The following is a 13390-nucleotide window of genomic DNA, read 5'->3' as shown; positions in this document are numbered from 1 at the left end:
AGAGAAAAGTATAAACAAAGAAATGTAGTAAAGTAAAACAATAATAATAACAAATAAAGCAAAATAGAAAAGGGTTTTATGTAGGTCAGGGCCAGGGTTAGAGTTAGGGTCAAGGTTAGGTTCAAAGGTTAGGGTCAGGGTCAGAGGTCAGGGACAGTCATTTTAGGTAGGATTAAAAAAAAAATAATTAGTATCAGTGTCAGTTACTGTCAATATCAGTATTCTTAAGGTAGGGTAAAAACAGCAAAATGAGGACTGTTCTTTTCTGGACCCTAATACATCTACAAACAACAGACACATATATGTGGTATTGTCATATCGCATATATATGATCATCAGGAGCAGGAGAATTTATTTGGGTTGTTCTTTGGTGGTAGGGTATGGCAAGTGCAAGAAATATGTCAATAGACAGAGCCGGCAACATTGTAGTCCATAGGTGTATTTATTGGTTACATCAGAGTGACAATAAAATGCTAAAACTAATGCGTTTCGGCAGAAGCCTTAGTCCTAGCTTAATTGCAAGGAATATGCAACTAAATTTTAAACATATTTTTAAAAAGTCAGGAGATCCATTACCATTTACTACAAAAATAAAAGCCCAAATTGTGCTAAAAAAACAAGGCAATTGACCTGGATGCAAGTAGTTGTGATAATATGTACAGTTTTACCAACACCGTACTTCAGATTATATTTGTATATTAGTCATGAACATAATATGGAAAACCTGTATAAAAAAATTTTCATCCCCTTTAAGAATGATTGGTTTAAAAGTTAAACTCTAGCCAAAAAAGTTTAATACCACTTGGTTTTGGGTAGAGCGTGGAAAGTTTGAGGTTTTTTTTTAAGGTTTAAATTGCTATTTGTATCTTTGTTGGAAAAGTGATGGGAAACATTTACACGGGATCACAGGAAGTGAGAGTGAATTTCCCCAATGGATCACAATCAAAAAGAAAAACCTCACAGAAATGTTAACTCTTTCTCACTCAGTTTAAAACTGGAATAAAAAGTCTTTTTTTTTTTGCTTGCTTTGTCCCACTGGAGAAACTCCCCTTCACTTCCTGTCCAGAAGATGCAACAGGAAATAAGAGGAAATCTCTGCAAAGTGAACAAAATTAGAGAGTTGTCACAAGAACACATGTCCTAGTTTGGGGACTTTCCCTTAACTCCTGCTCTGGCTACAGCTCCAAAATTTTGGATTCCCTCATACTTTTTGTCTTCATGATAATGGTCTTAACAAAAATGTTTACCCTTTACTAATATATTCATATTTTTTTTTAATGTCTTTTAACGGCTCATTTACACGAATGGGCCATACCGAATGTGTCACTGCTGGTGTGCACTAGGGGTATACTCACTTCTTTTTTATTTCCTTCAGAGAAGTTTGTTGAAATGTAACGGGTGATATTTCAATTTGCTTCTATTTTATATAGAGGCATTGTGAGGTCATGGTTCATCTAACAACCTGCACTGAATAAAAGTATAGCATGCAGTATATTTTTCAACGCACATAGGAAACAAGGCATTTTGCCATGTGCTGGGCAAACCTGGCCAGTGCAGTTCCAATGAACCCAGTTTAAATGAGCCCAAGGAAGTAAAAAACTGCATTATTTGTCGACAAATATTGTAGTATATCATTGGACTACCCATTGAAAGTAAACAAGTCCCACCTTTTTAGCAGTCCTTTGGATATCCTGCAGGTTCTGGTAGTTCCACAGATCTGTTCAAGATCAAGACATATGTTTACTCACTGTAAATAAAAAAAAACATATAAGCCTGCAAAAAGATAAAAATACCACTTTGGGTTTGCCTCTTAAAAAAAAAAAATATGAAAAAATGTGCCCGTACATACATTATAACACAGCTGTAGCTTGGTTTAACAAATATCAAGTAGTAATTATTAAAGGACAGGGATCTGACAAATGAAGTTGAATTATGGGAAATAAAGAGAACTTCCCTTCCAGTTGGATGTGTTGTACTCAGCTACAGTGCCTTGAAAAAGTATTCATACTCCTTGACATTTTCCACATTTCATCATGTTACAACTAAAAATGTATATGTATTTTATTGGGATTTTATGTGATAGACCAACACAAAGTGGCATATAATTGTGAGGTGGAAGGAAAATGATAAATGGTTTTCAATATTTTTTACAAATAAATATCTGAAAAGTGTGGAGTGCATTTGTATTCAGCCCCCCTGAGTCAATACTTTGTAGAACCACCTTTCCCCGCAATCACAGCTGAAAGTCTTTTTGGGGATGTCTCTACCAGCTTTGCACATCTACAGAGTGACATTTTTTCCCATTCTTCTTTGCAAAATTGCTCAAGCTCTGTCAGATTGGAATTGGATTTAGATCTGGACTTGGGCCATTCTAACACATGAATATGCTTTGATCTAAACCATTCCATCGTAGCTCTGGCTGAATGTTTAGGGTCATCGTCCTGCTGGAAGGTGAACCTTCGCCTCAGTCTCAAAGTCTTTTGCAGACTGTAACAGGTTATCTTCTAAGATTTCCCTGTATTTGGCTCCATCCATCTTCCCATCAACTCTGACCACCTTCCCTGTTCCTGCTGATAAAAAGAATCCCCACAACATGATGCTACCACCACCATGTTTCACGATGGGGATGGTGTGTTCAGGGTGATGTGCAGTGTTAGTTTTCCGCCACACATAGCGTTTTGCTTTTAGGCCAAAAAGTTCATTCAATTTTGGTCTCATCTGACCAGAGCATCTTCTTCCACGTTTGCTGTGTCCCCCATATGGCTTCTTACAAACTGCAAATGGGACTTATTATGGCTTTCTTTCAACAATGGCTTTCTTCTTGCCACTCTTCCATAAAGGCCAGATTTGTGGAGTGCACGAATAATAGTTTAGTAGATTCTCCCACCTGAGCTGTGGATCTCTGCAGCTCCTCCAGAGCCTCTTGGCTGCTTCTCTGATTAATGCTCTCCTTGCCTAGCCTGTCAGTTTAGGTGGACGGCCATGTTTTGGCAGGTTTGCAGTTTGCCATACTCTTTCCATTTTCGGATGATGGATTGAACAGTGGCTCTGTGAGATGTTCAAAGCTTGGGATAACCTAACCCTGCTTTAAACTTCTCCACAACTTTATCTCTGACCTGTCTGGTGTGTTCTTTGGACTTTATGTTTGCAGTTATGCCATACTCTTTCCATTTTGAGATGATGGATTGAACAGTGCTCGGTGAGATGTTCAGAGCGTGGGATATTTTTTTATAACCTAACCCTGCTTTAAACTTCCCCACAACTTTATCCCTGACCTGTCTGGTGTGTTCCTTGGCCTTCATGATTCTGTTTGTTCACTAAGGTTCTCTAACAAACCTCTGAGGGCTTCACAGAACAGCTGTATTTATACTGAGATTAAATTAAACAAAGGTGAACTCTATTTACTAATTAGACAACTTCTGAAAGCAATTGGTTCTACTAGGTGTTAGTTAGGGGTATCAGAGTAAAGGGGGCTGAATACAAATGTACGCCACACTTTTCAGATATTTATTTGTAAAAAAAAATTAAAACCATTTATCATTTTCCTTCCACTTCACAAATATTTTGGTCTCATCTGACCAGAGCACCTTCTTCCACGTTTGCTGTGTCCCCCACATGGCTTCTTACAAACTGCAAATGGGACTTCTTATGGCTTTCTTTCAACAATGGCTTCTTGCCACTCTTCCATAAAGGCCAGATTTGTGGAGTGTGTGTTGGACTTTGTGTTGTTCTATCACATAAAATCCCAATAAAATAAATTTACGTTTTTGGTTGTAACTTGACAAAATGTGGAAAATTTCAAGGGGTATGAATACTTTTTCAAGGAACTGTATGTACGCATACTTTTAGAATCAAGGAGCTTGCAAATGACAAGGAAATACTGACAACACTCTTCTTCTGAAGCCAATATAGTAGATGGATGTTCACAAAGTGCAGATAAGAACAGTGTGGTATTGTTAGAAGTAAAGGACATGGCTATGTCATCATACAGCTGCAGGCATCCATCTGAGCTCTATCTAATGTACTGTACATTTATGTGAATGCCAGGTAGATGTATGCCCTTTACAAAAGATAGGGAAATACAAAGAACAGCTGTTTTCGTGTGACAGCATAAACAACCTGATTTAAACACATTATCAATATAACAATTACGCAGACGCATCCTACAAACCAAAGTGAAACATAAAGAGGCAATAGGGGTTATTTACAAAAGGAAAATCCACTTTGCACTACAAGTGCACTGAAAGTGCACTTGGAAGTGCAGTCGCTGTAAATTTGAGGGGGACATGCAAGGAAAATATAAAACAGCATTTTAGCTTGCACATGATTGGATGATAAAATCAGCAGAGCTTCCACTCATTTCAGATCTACCCCTTAGATTTACAGTGACTGCACTTCCAAGTGCACTTGCAGTGCAAAGTGGATTTGCCTTTTTTAAATAACCCCCAATGTTTGTTTAATTTTCTAGCTGGTAATGGGATCAAATTGATGTTTATTTTCAACCATAGCTTTGAGAAATTTCGAAACAGCAACATGAAAAATATTTTTTGAAAACACTTCTAACTATGTGAGTTTCTTTGGAAATGTTCATTCATTCCAATTCCAAAAGTCTTATGAAAATTTGAAGTACTTTTGAACGGTATCCATCAAGTCATCGAATGCACTGAGGTTTTTCAAAGTATGAACACCAATCTATCTCTTCCCCTAGCAAGTCCCATCACCCCTTCAGTTAGAACACGTAGCAGGGAACACAGTTAACCCCTTGATCGCCCCCTAATGTTAACCCCTTCACTGCCAGTGACATTTTTACAGTATTCAATGCATTTTTATAGCACTGATCGCTGTATAAATGCCAATGGTCCCAAAAATGTGTCAAAATTGTCCAATGTGTCTACAATAATGTCGCAGTCATGATAAAAATCGCAGATCGCCACCATTACTAGTAAAAAAAAATAATAATAATAAAAAAATGCCATAAATCTATCCCCTATTTTGTAGACGCTATAACATTTGCGCAAACCAATCAATATATGCTTATTGAGATTTTTATTACCAAAAATCTGTAGAAGAATACATATCGGCTTAAACTGAGAAAAAATTAGCTTTTTTAAAAAAAATGGGGATAATTATTATAGCAAAAAGTACAAAATATTGTGTTTTTTTTTCAAAATTGTCGCTCTTTTTTTGTTTATAGTGCAAAAAATAAAAACCGCAGAGATGATCAAATACCACCAAAAGAAGGCTCTATTTGTGGGAAAAAAAGGACGTCAATTTCGTTTGGGTACAACGTCGCAATTGTCAGTTAAAGCAACGCAGTTCCAAATCACAAAAAATGGCCTGGTCATTCAGCAGCCTAATCTTCTGGGGCTGAAGCTATTAATTGTTTATAATCATGTGGCAACCCGTCTATATTGTATGTATAGATATACATTTTTATGAATTGTACCAGTTATTACAATTGTATTGGATATACACTTACTCATGATTATGTGTTTGTATGTTAATTCATATAATTAAAGCGGTTGTATACCCGCTGGCTTTTTTTTTTTTTCCTACACCTGCAAGGGAAAAGGCATAATGAGCTAGTATGCACCACATACTAGCTCATTATGAGATACTTACCTTAAGAACGAGGCGCTGGCATCTCACTCGGTCCACGCCATGGGAGCTGACATTTCCCCTCGGTGTGTCCTCCGGGTATCACAGCTCCGGCACTGTGAGTGGCCGGAGCCGCGATGTCATCACTCCCGCGCATGAGCGCGGGAGACTGCTGTCCAGCAAGCGCTGGAGTTTGCTGGGCTGTCAGCCGAGAATCCCCTGTGCGCATGCACCGCTGCAGTCAGCGGCGCATTGCGAGGGGAATATCTCCTAAACCGTACAGGTTTAGGGGATTTTTTTTTACCTACAGGTAAGCCTTATTATAGGCTTACCTGTAAGTAAAAGTTAAAAAAAAAGGTATACAACCGCTTTAACTGAATTCTTTATACCTACGTGCTTCATTCAAAGTCCCAATCCCCTTTCTCCCCTTTTGACTTTCTCTAAAATTAACGCATTTGAGGACAGGGCTGTACTCTGTGTTAGAAGAATATGTATTTCTTCATCTGGTTTCTTCATATATTCATCCACTAATAGCGATATCAATTACTATAGCAAACTGTTAAATTAGTTTCCCATTACATTTTAAATTGTTCACAAATTTTTTTTTTTACATTCTGGAAAACCGGTATCCATTCCCAAAGGGGATATACTTTTCCTTCAGATATTTCTGTAAATACTTTATGTCCAAAAAAATGACTGACATCTTTTTTACTAATTCCCTTTTTGTAAAGAAAAACATCATATTTACTTCAGCCTGATTATGATTACCACATTTATGTTAAATTTGTGACATATATTTGAAGGACCAAATAAACAGCAGTTTTCTAAATGAGCCCACAAGTTCAAAAGATCATATAATAAATAAATAAATAAATAACATTCTTTTTATAAGCTCTGTACAATGTTGAACAATGGCAGTTCACTAAGCCCAACCTCCACAACATGTACTCAATAAAGTAAAACCTTTTTGAAACAGTGATAAATGTCCATGTACTGTACTGTTAAGTATTTGCCACCCAGCACCTAGAAATGTTGTAGTAAGTAGTATATGGAATTAATGTATAATGGAGATTCCTCTAATACACTATAGGAGAAAAAAGAAAGAAAGAGAAGAGGAACTTTAATAGTACCCACAAATTATTATAAAAAGCTTTGTGTGTGTGTGTATATATATATATCTATCTATATATAGACAGATAGATAGATAGATAGATAGATAGATAGATAGATAGATAGATAGATAGATAGATAGATAGATAGATAGATAGATAGATAGATAGATAGATAGATAGATAGATAGATAGATAGATAGATATAAGAATAAAGTTTATTTATACATTATGTTTCAGATTGCATGACCTCCATCTCCTGAGGAAGAGATTCTATCTAAAAAACACTAGAGTTGGATAACATTTATAACCGATGCTCTATGATCTATGTATTTATAATAGATATGGATGTATATACAGTTATCTTGTTAAAGTGTTTTTTAACAATAATTTATATATAAACTGTATTCTTTTATATATATATATATATATATATATATATATATATATATATATATATATATATATATATATATATATATATATATATTATATTGTAAGAATAGGGTGATTAGACTCAAGAGGTAAGTGCATTTTCAATGAGTTGCGCCTGTCCAAAACTGTAATTATAAGGGCATGGTAGCCAACTTTTATTTAACAACAAGTCAAACATTCATACATGTATATTTTCCCACGCAGGGGGTTCTCGACATCACTGTGAAATCATAACTTCCCCCTCCTCGGTCTCTTGTAGAAGCTTTACTGCTTCTAGTACCTCTGCAAGGTTTTCCAGACTATCAAACACTTTTGACCTTCCTGACCATCAAACACAATCCACTGGTAAGTGCAGACACTGAACTTTGACTTTGCTTCTTTCCTTGCAGCTCCCTAGCTGCACTTCTTTCTGTACAGCAGCCTTGCTGCTTCTATCCCACCTTGACTCTCTCAGTACATCTTCCTTGCTGCTCCCCTCCCAAACTCTCAGGCTTGGGACTTCCTCTGTCCCAACCTGACCTTGATACACAACAGCATCTCACACGGCTCCCTTCACACACTCTGACTTCCCTCAGGAGGGAGGGACCCTGAGCTCTAACTCTGAGTCTATTGTGAACAGGGTGCCTGCTTCTCCAAAAATCTGGCATAAACCACTACACAGGGTGTCACTGTCCCATATATACACTATATTACGAAAAGTATTGGGTAATATACTTTACACAAAGCAAGTTCCAAAAAAACATGGATGAGCGAGTTCGGGGTGGAGGAACTTGACTGGTCTGCACAGAGTCCTGACTTCAACCCGACAGTCAGGCCTTCTCATCCAACATTAGTGCCTGTCCTCACAAATGCACTTCTGAAGGAATGGTCAAACATTCCCATAGACACACTTCTAAACCTTGTGGACAGCCTTCCCAGAAGAGTTGAAGCTGTTATAGCTGCAAAAGGTGGGCCAACTCAATATTGAACCCTACGGACTAAGACTGGGATGCCATTAAAGATCATGTGTGTGTAAAGGCAAGTGACCCAATACTTTTGGTAATATAGTGTATAGATAGATAGATAGATAGATAGATAGATAGATAGATAGATAGATAGATAGATAGATAGATAGATAGATAGATAGATAGATAGATGTATATCTCTATATATAGAGATATATACAGCCGTCCTGTCCCTGCAGTTAAAAAACACCCCCACAGCATGATGCTGCCACCACCATGCTTCACTGTTTGGACTGTATTGGACAGGTGATGAGCAGTGCCTGGTTTTCTCCACACATACCGTTTAGAATTAGATCCAAAAAGTTCTATCTTGGTCTCATCAGACCAGAGAATCTTATTTCTCACCATCTTGGAGTCCTTCAGGTGTTTTTTTAGCAAACTCCATGCGGGCTTTCATGTGTCTTGCACTGAGGAGAGGCTTCCGTCGGGCCACTCTGCCATAAAGCCCCGACTGGCAGAGGGCTGCAGTGATGGTTGACTTTCTACAACTTTCTCCCATCTCCCGACTGCATCTCTGGAGCTCAGCCACAGTGATCTTTGGGTTCTTCTTTACCTCTCTTACCAAGGCTCTTCTCCCCGATAGCTCAGTTTGGCCGGACGGCCAGCTCTCGGAAGGGTTCTAGTCATCCCAAACATCTTCCATTTAAGGATTATGGAGGCCACTGTGCTCTTAGGAACCTCAAGCGCAGCAGAATTTTTTTGTAACCTTGGCCAGATCTGTGCCTTGCCACAATTCTGTCTCTGAGCTCTTCAGGCAGTTCCTTTGACCTCATGATTCTCATTTGCTCTGACATGCACAGTGAGCTGTAAGGTCTTATATAGACAGGTGTGTTGCTTTCCTAATCAAGTCCAATCAGTATAATCAAACACAGCTGGACTCAAATGAAGGTGCAGACCCATCTCAAGGATGATCAGAAGAAATGGACAGCATCTAAGTTAAATATGTGAGTGTCACAGCAAAGGGTCTGAATACTTAGGACCATGTGATATTTCAGTTTTTCTTTTTTAATAAATCTGCAAAAATGTCAACAATTCTGTGTTTTTCTGTCAATATGGGGTGCTGTGTGTACATTAATGAGGAAAAAAAATTAACTTAAATGATTTTAGCAAATGTCTGCAATATAACAGTGAAAAATTTAAGGGGGTCTGGATACTTTTCGTCCCCACTGTATATAGAAATATATATCTATATATAAATATAGATATATGTATATATATATACTTTGACAATATTTTTTGGTGTACCCTTTAAATCCCCCTTCTCTTTCCTACTTTTTTCAACTACACTCTAGTATGGGAATGCTAGTACAAAACACCATTATACATTAGTTTTCTTTAGTACAGCAAATAAAAACACACACACCGTGCAAAAAGTTGTTTATTAAAAAACCTTACTGTCCCACGATGTAAATCCAGCATAGTTACGTAGTTACATAGTAGGTGAGGTTGAAAAAAGACATCAAGTCCAACCTATGTGTGTGATTATATGTCAGTATTACATTGTATATCCCTGTATGTTGTGGTCATTCAGGTGCTTATCTAATAGTTTTTGAAACTATCGATGCTCCCCGCTTATACCATCACCTGTGGAAGCGAATTCCACATCCTTGCCACTCTTACAGTAAAGAACCCTCTACCTAGTTTAAGGTTAAACCTCTTTTCTTCTAATTTTAATGAGTGGACATGTGTCTTGTTAAACTCCCTTCCCTCTCAAGCGTCTCTTCTCCAGAGAGAATAAGCTCAGTGCTCGCAACCGTTCCTCACCAACTAATATCCTTCAGACCCTTTATTAGCTTATTTGCCCTTCTTTGTACTCGCTCCATTTCCAGTACATCCTTCCTGAGGACTGGTGCCCAGAACTGGACAGCATACTCTAGGTGCGGTCGGACCAGAGTCTTGTAGAGCGGGAGAATTATCATTTTATCTCTGGAATTGATCCCTTTTTAATGCATGCCAATATTCTGTTTCCTTTGTTAGCAGCAGCTTGGCATTGCTTGCCATTGATGAGCCTATTATCTACTAGGACCCCCAGGTCCTTTTCCATCCTAGATTCCCGCAGAGGTTCTCCCCCAGTGTATAGATTGCATTAATATTTTTGCTACCCAAATGCATTATTTTACATTTTCTACATTAAACCTCATTTTCCATGTAGTTGCCCACCCCATTAATTTGTTCAGATCTTTTTGCATGGTTTCCACATCCTGCAGGGAAGTTATTGCCCTGCTTAGCCTAGTATCGTAAGCAAATACAGAGATTGAACTGTTTACCCCATTCTCCAGGTCGTCTATAAATAAATTAAATAGGATTGGTTCCAGCACAGAACCCTGGGGGACCCCACTACCCACCCCTGACCATTCCGAGTATTCCCCATTTATCACCACCCTATGAACTCACTATTGTAGCCAGTTTTCAATCCATGTACTCACCCTATGGTCCATGCCAACAGACCTTATTTTGTATAGTAAATGTTTATGGCGAACTGTGTCAAATGCTTTAGCAAAATTGAGATACACCATGTCTACAGGCCTTCCTTTATCTAGATGGCAACTCACCTTCTCATAGAAGGTTAACCACTTCAGCCCCGGACCATTTGGCTGCCTAAAGACCAGAAGACTTTTTACAATTTGGCACTGCGCTGCTTTAACTGGTAATTGCGCGGTCATGCAATGTTGTACCCAAACAAAATTTGCGTCCTTTTTTCCCATAAATAGAGCTTTCTTTTTATGGTATTTGATTGCCTCTGCGATTTTTATTTTTTGCAATATAAACGGAAAAAGACCGAGAATTTCGAAAAAAAATGATATTTTCTACTTTTTGTTATAAGAAAAATATAATAAACTCAATTTTATTCATACATTTAGGCCAACATGTATTCAAAATGTATTCAGCCACATGTCTTTGGTAAAAAAAAGTCAATAAGCGTATATTTATTGGTTTGCGCAAAAGTTATAGCGTCTACAAACTAGGGTACATTTTCTGGAATTTACGCAGCTTTTAGTTTGATTGCCTATCTCATTTCTTGAGGTGCTAAAATGGCAGGGCAGTACAAACCGCCCCCAAATGACCCCATTTTGGAAAGTAGATACCCCAAGGAAATTTCTGATAGGCATGCTGAGCTCATTAAACAGTGGCGTCGTAAGGGGGTTGCGGGGGGTGCGGTCCGCACCGGGTGACACCCGCGGGCACTGCTAATGCTGCACGATCCTCACCCCCTACCCTGATCTCTCACATGATCTCTCCCTGTCTCACACAGCAGAGCAGACCAAAGCCGCCTCCCATATCTACACAGGAGGAGGAGGGAGTCCAAGGCACACACTGCTGTGCCTACCCCGCGCTGAGGTCTGTAAAAATGTAATGCAAATGTAATGCAAATGGACATGTGCTGGGGGGCGCTATGGAAGGGGAGGGTCTGCACTGGCACTGATGGAGGGGTGGTCTGCACTGAGGGGGGCCTGCACTGATGGATGGGGGTTTGCACTGAGGGGGTCTGCACTGATGGAGGGGGGTCTGCGCTGAGGGGGGCCTGCACTGATGGATAGGGGGTCTGCACTGATGGAGGGAGGGTCTGCACTGAGGGGGGTCTGCACTTATGGAGAGGGTCTGCACTGAGGGTGTCTGCATTGAGGGGGGTCTGCACTGATGGAGGTGGGCCTGCACTGATGGAGGAGGGGTGTCTGCACTGAGGGGGGTCTGCACTGATGGAGGGGGTCTGCACTGATGGAGGACGGGTGTCTGCCCTGAGGGGGGTCTGCACTGATGGAGGGGGGTCTGCACTGATGGAGGAGGGGGTCTGCACTAAGGGGGGTCTGCACTGATGGAGGGGGGCCTACACTGATGGAGGTGGGGTGTCTGCACTGATGGAGGGGGATCTGCACTGATGGGGGGGTCTGCACTGATAGAGGAGAGGGGTCTGCACTGATTGTGTGTCTATACTGATGGAGGGTGGTCTGCACTGAGGGGGTCCATACTGATAGATGGGGGTCCGCACTGAGGGGGATCTGTATTGAGGGAGAGGGGTCTGTACTGAGGGGGTGTATACTGATGAGGGGGTCTACACTGAGGGGATCTAAACTGATGGAGGGGGGTCTGTACTGAGGGAGGAGGATCTATACTGCTGGAGGGGCTGTCTGTACTAAGTGGGGGGGTCTTTACTGAAGGAGGGGGGTCTGTACTGAAGGGGGACCATAGTTGGTGGAGGGGGGGTGACACCAATTTTTTTCTGCACCAGGTGACACCAGCTGTAGTGACACCACCTCCATTGAATATTAAATTTTTTTGTCCCAAGTGATTGAAAAATTACCAAAAAAAAAATTATTTTTTTACAAAAAGTTGTCACTAAATGATATAGTACTCACACATGCCATGGTTATATGTGGAATTACAACCCAAAATACATTCTGCTGCTTCTCCTGAGTACAGGGATACCACATGTGTGGGACTTTTTGGTAGCCTAGCTGCGTACGGGGCCCCGAAAACCAAGCACCGCCTTCAGGCTTTCTAAGGGCATAAATTTTTGATTTCACTCCTCACTACCTATTACAGTTTCCAAGGCCATAAAATACCAAGATAGCACAAGCCCCCCTCCCAAATGACCCTATTTTGGAAATTAGACACCCCAAGCTATTTGCTGAGATTCATGTTGAGTCCATGGAATATTTTATATTTTGCCACAAGTTGAGGGAAAAGGACAAACTTTTTTTTTTTTGCACATAGTTGTCACTAAATGATATATTCCTCAAACATGCCATGGACATATGTGGAATTACACCCCAAAATAAATTCTGCTGCTTCTCCTGAGTACTGGAATACCACATATGTGGGACTTTTTGGGAGCTTACCCGCATACGGGGCCCCGAAAACCAATCACCGCCTTCAGGATTTCTAAGGGCGTAAATTTTTGATTTCTTCTCCTCACTACCTATCACAGTTTCGAAGGCCAAAAAAAGCGAATATAGCACAAACCCCCCCAAATGACCCCATTTTGGAAAGTAGACACGCCAAGCTATTTGCTGAAAGGCATGGTGAGTATTTTGCAGCTCTCATTTGTTTTTGAAAATGAAGGAAAAAAAGAAAAAAATTTTTTTTTCAATTTTCTAAACTTTGTGACAAAAAGCGAGATCTGAAAAATACTTACCATACCTCTCAGCAAATAGCTTGGGGTGTCTATTTTCAAAATGGGGTCATTTTGGGGGGGGGGGTTGTGCCATCTGGGCATTCCATGGCCTCTGAAACTATGATAGGCAG

At 39.9% G+C, this 13390-nt stretch overlaps 1 long non-coding RNA gene across 1 annotated transcript in view; it reads right to left on the bottom strand.

Annotated features, from left to right (window-relative positions):
- The window catches only part of LOC141141405 (uncharacterized), a 79785-nt gene that overhangs the window by 50040 nt on the left and 16355 nt on the right, over positions 1 to 13390 (bottom strand). The window contains exon 2 of the long non-coding RNA XR_012244063.1: positions 1668 to 1747. This is a non-coding gene — a long non-coding RNA (uncharacterized lncRNA). The remainder of the gene's footprint in view (positions 1 to 1667; positions 1748 to 13390) is intronic.

Source organism: Aquarana catesbeiana, linkage group LG04 (assembly GCF_042186555.1).
Source record: "Aquarana catesbeiana isolate 2022-GZ linkage group LG04, ASM4218655v1, whole genome shotgun sequence".
In the NCBI taxonomy this organism is placed as follows: Eukaryota; Metazoa; Chordata; class Amphibia; order Anura; family Ranidae; genus Aquarana; species Aquarana catesbeiana.
The sequence above is the reverse complement of the archived record's forward strand: the minus strand, read 5'-3'. Positions and strand labels throughout refer to the sequence as shown.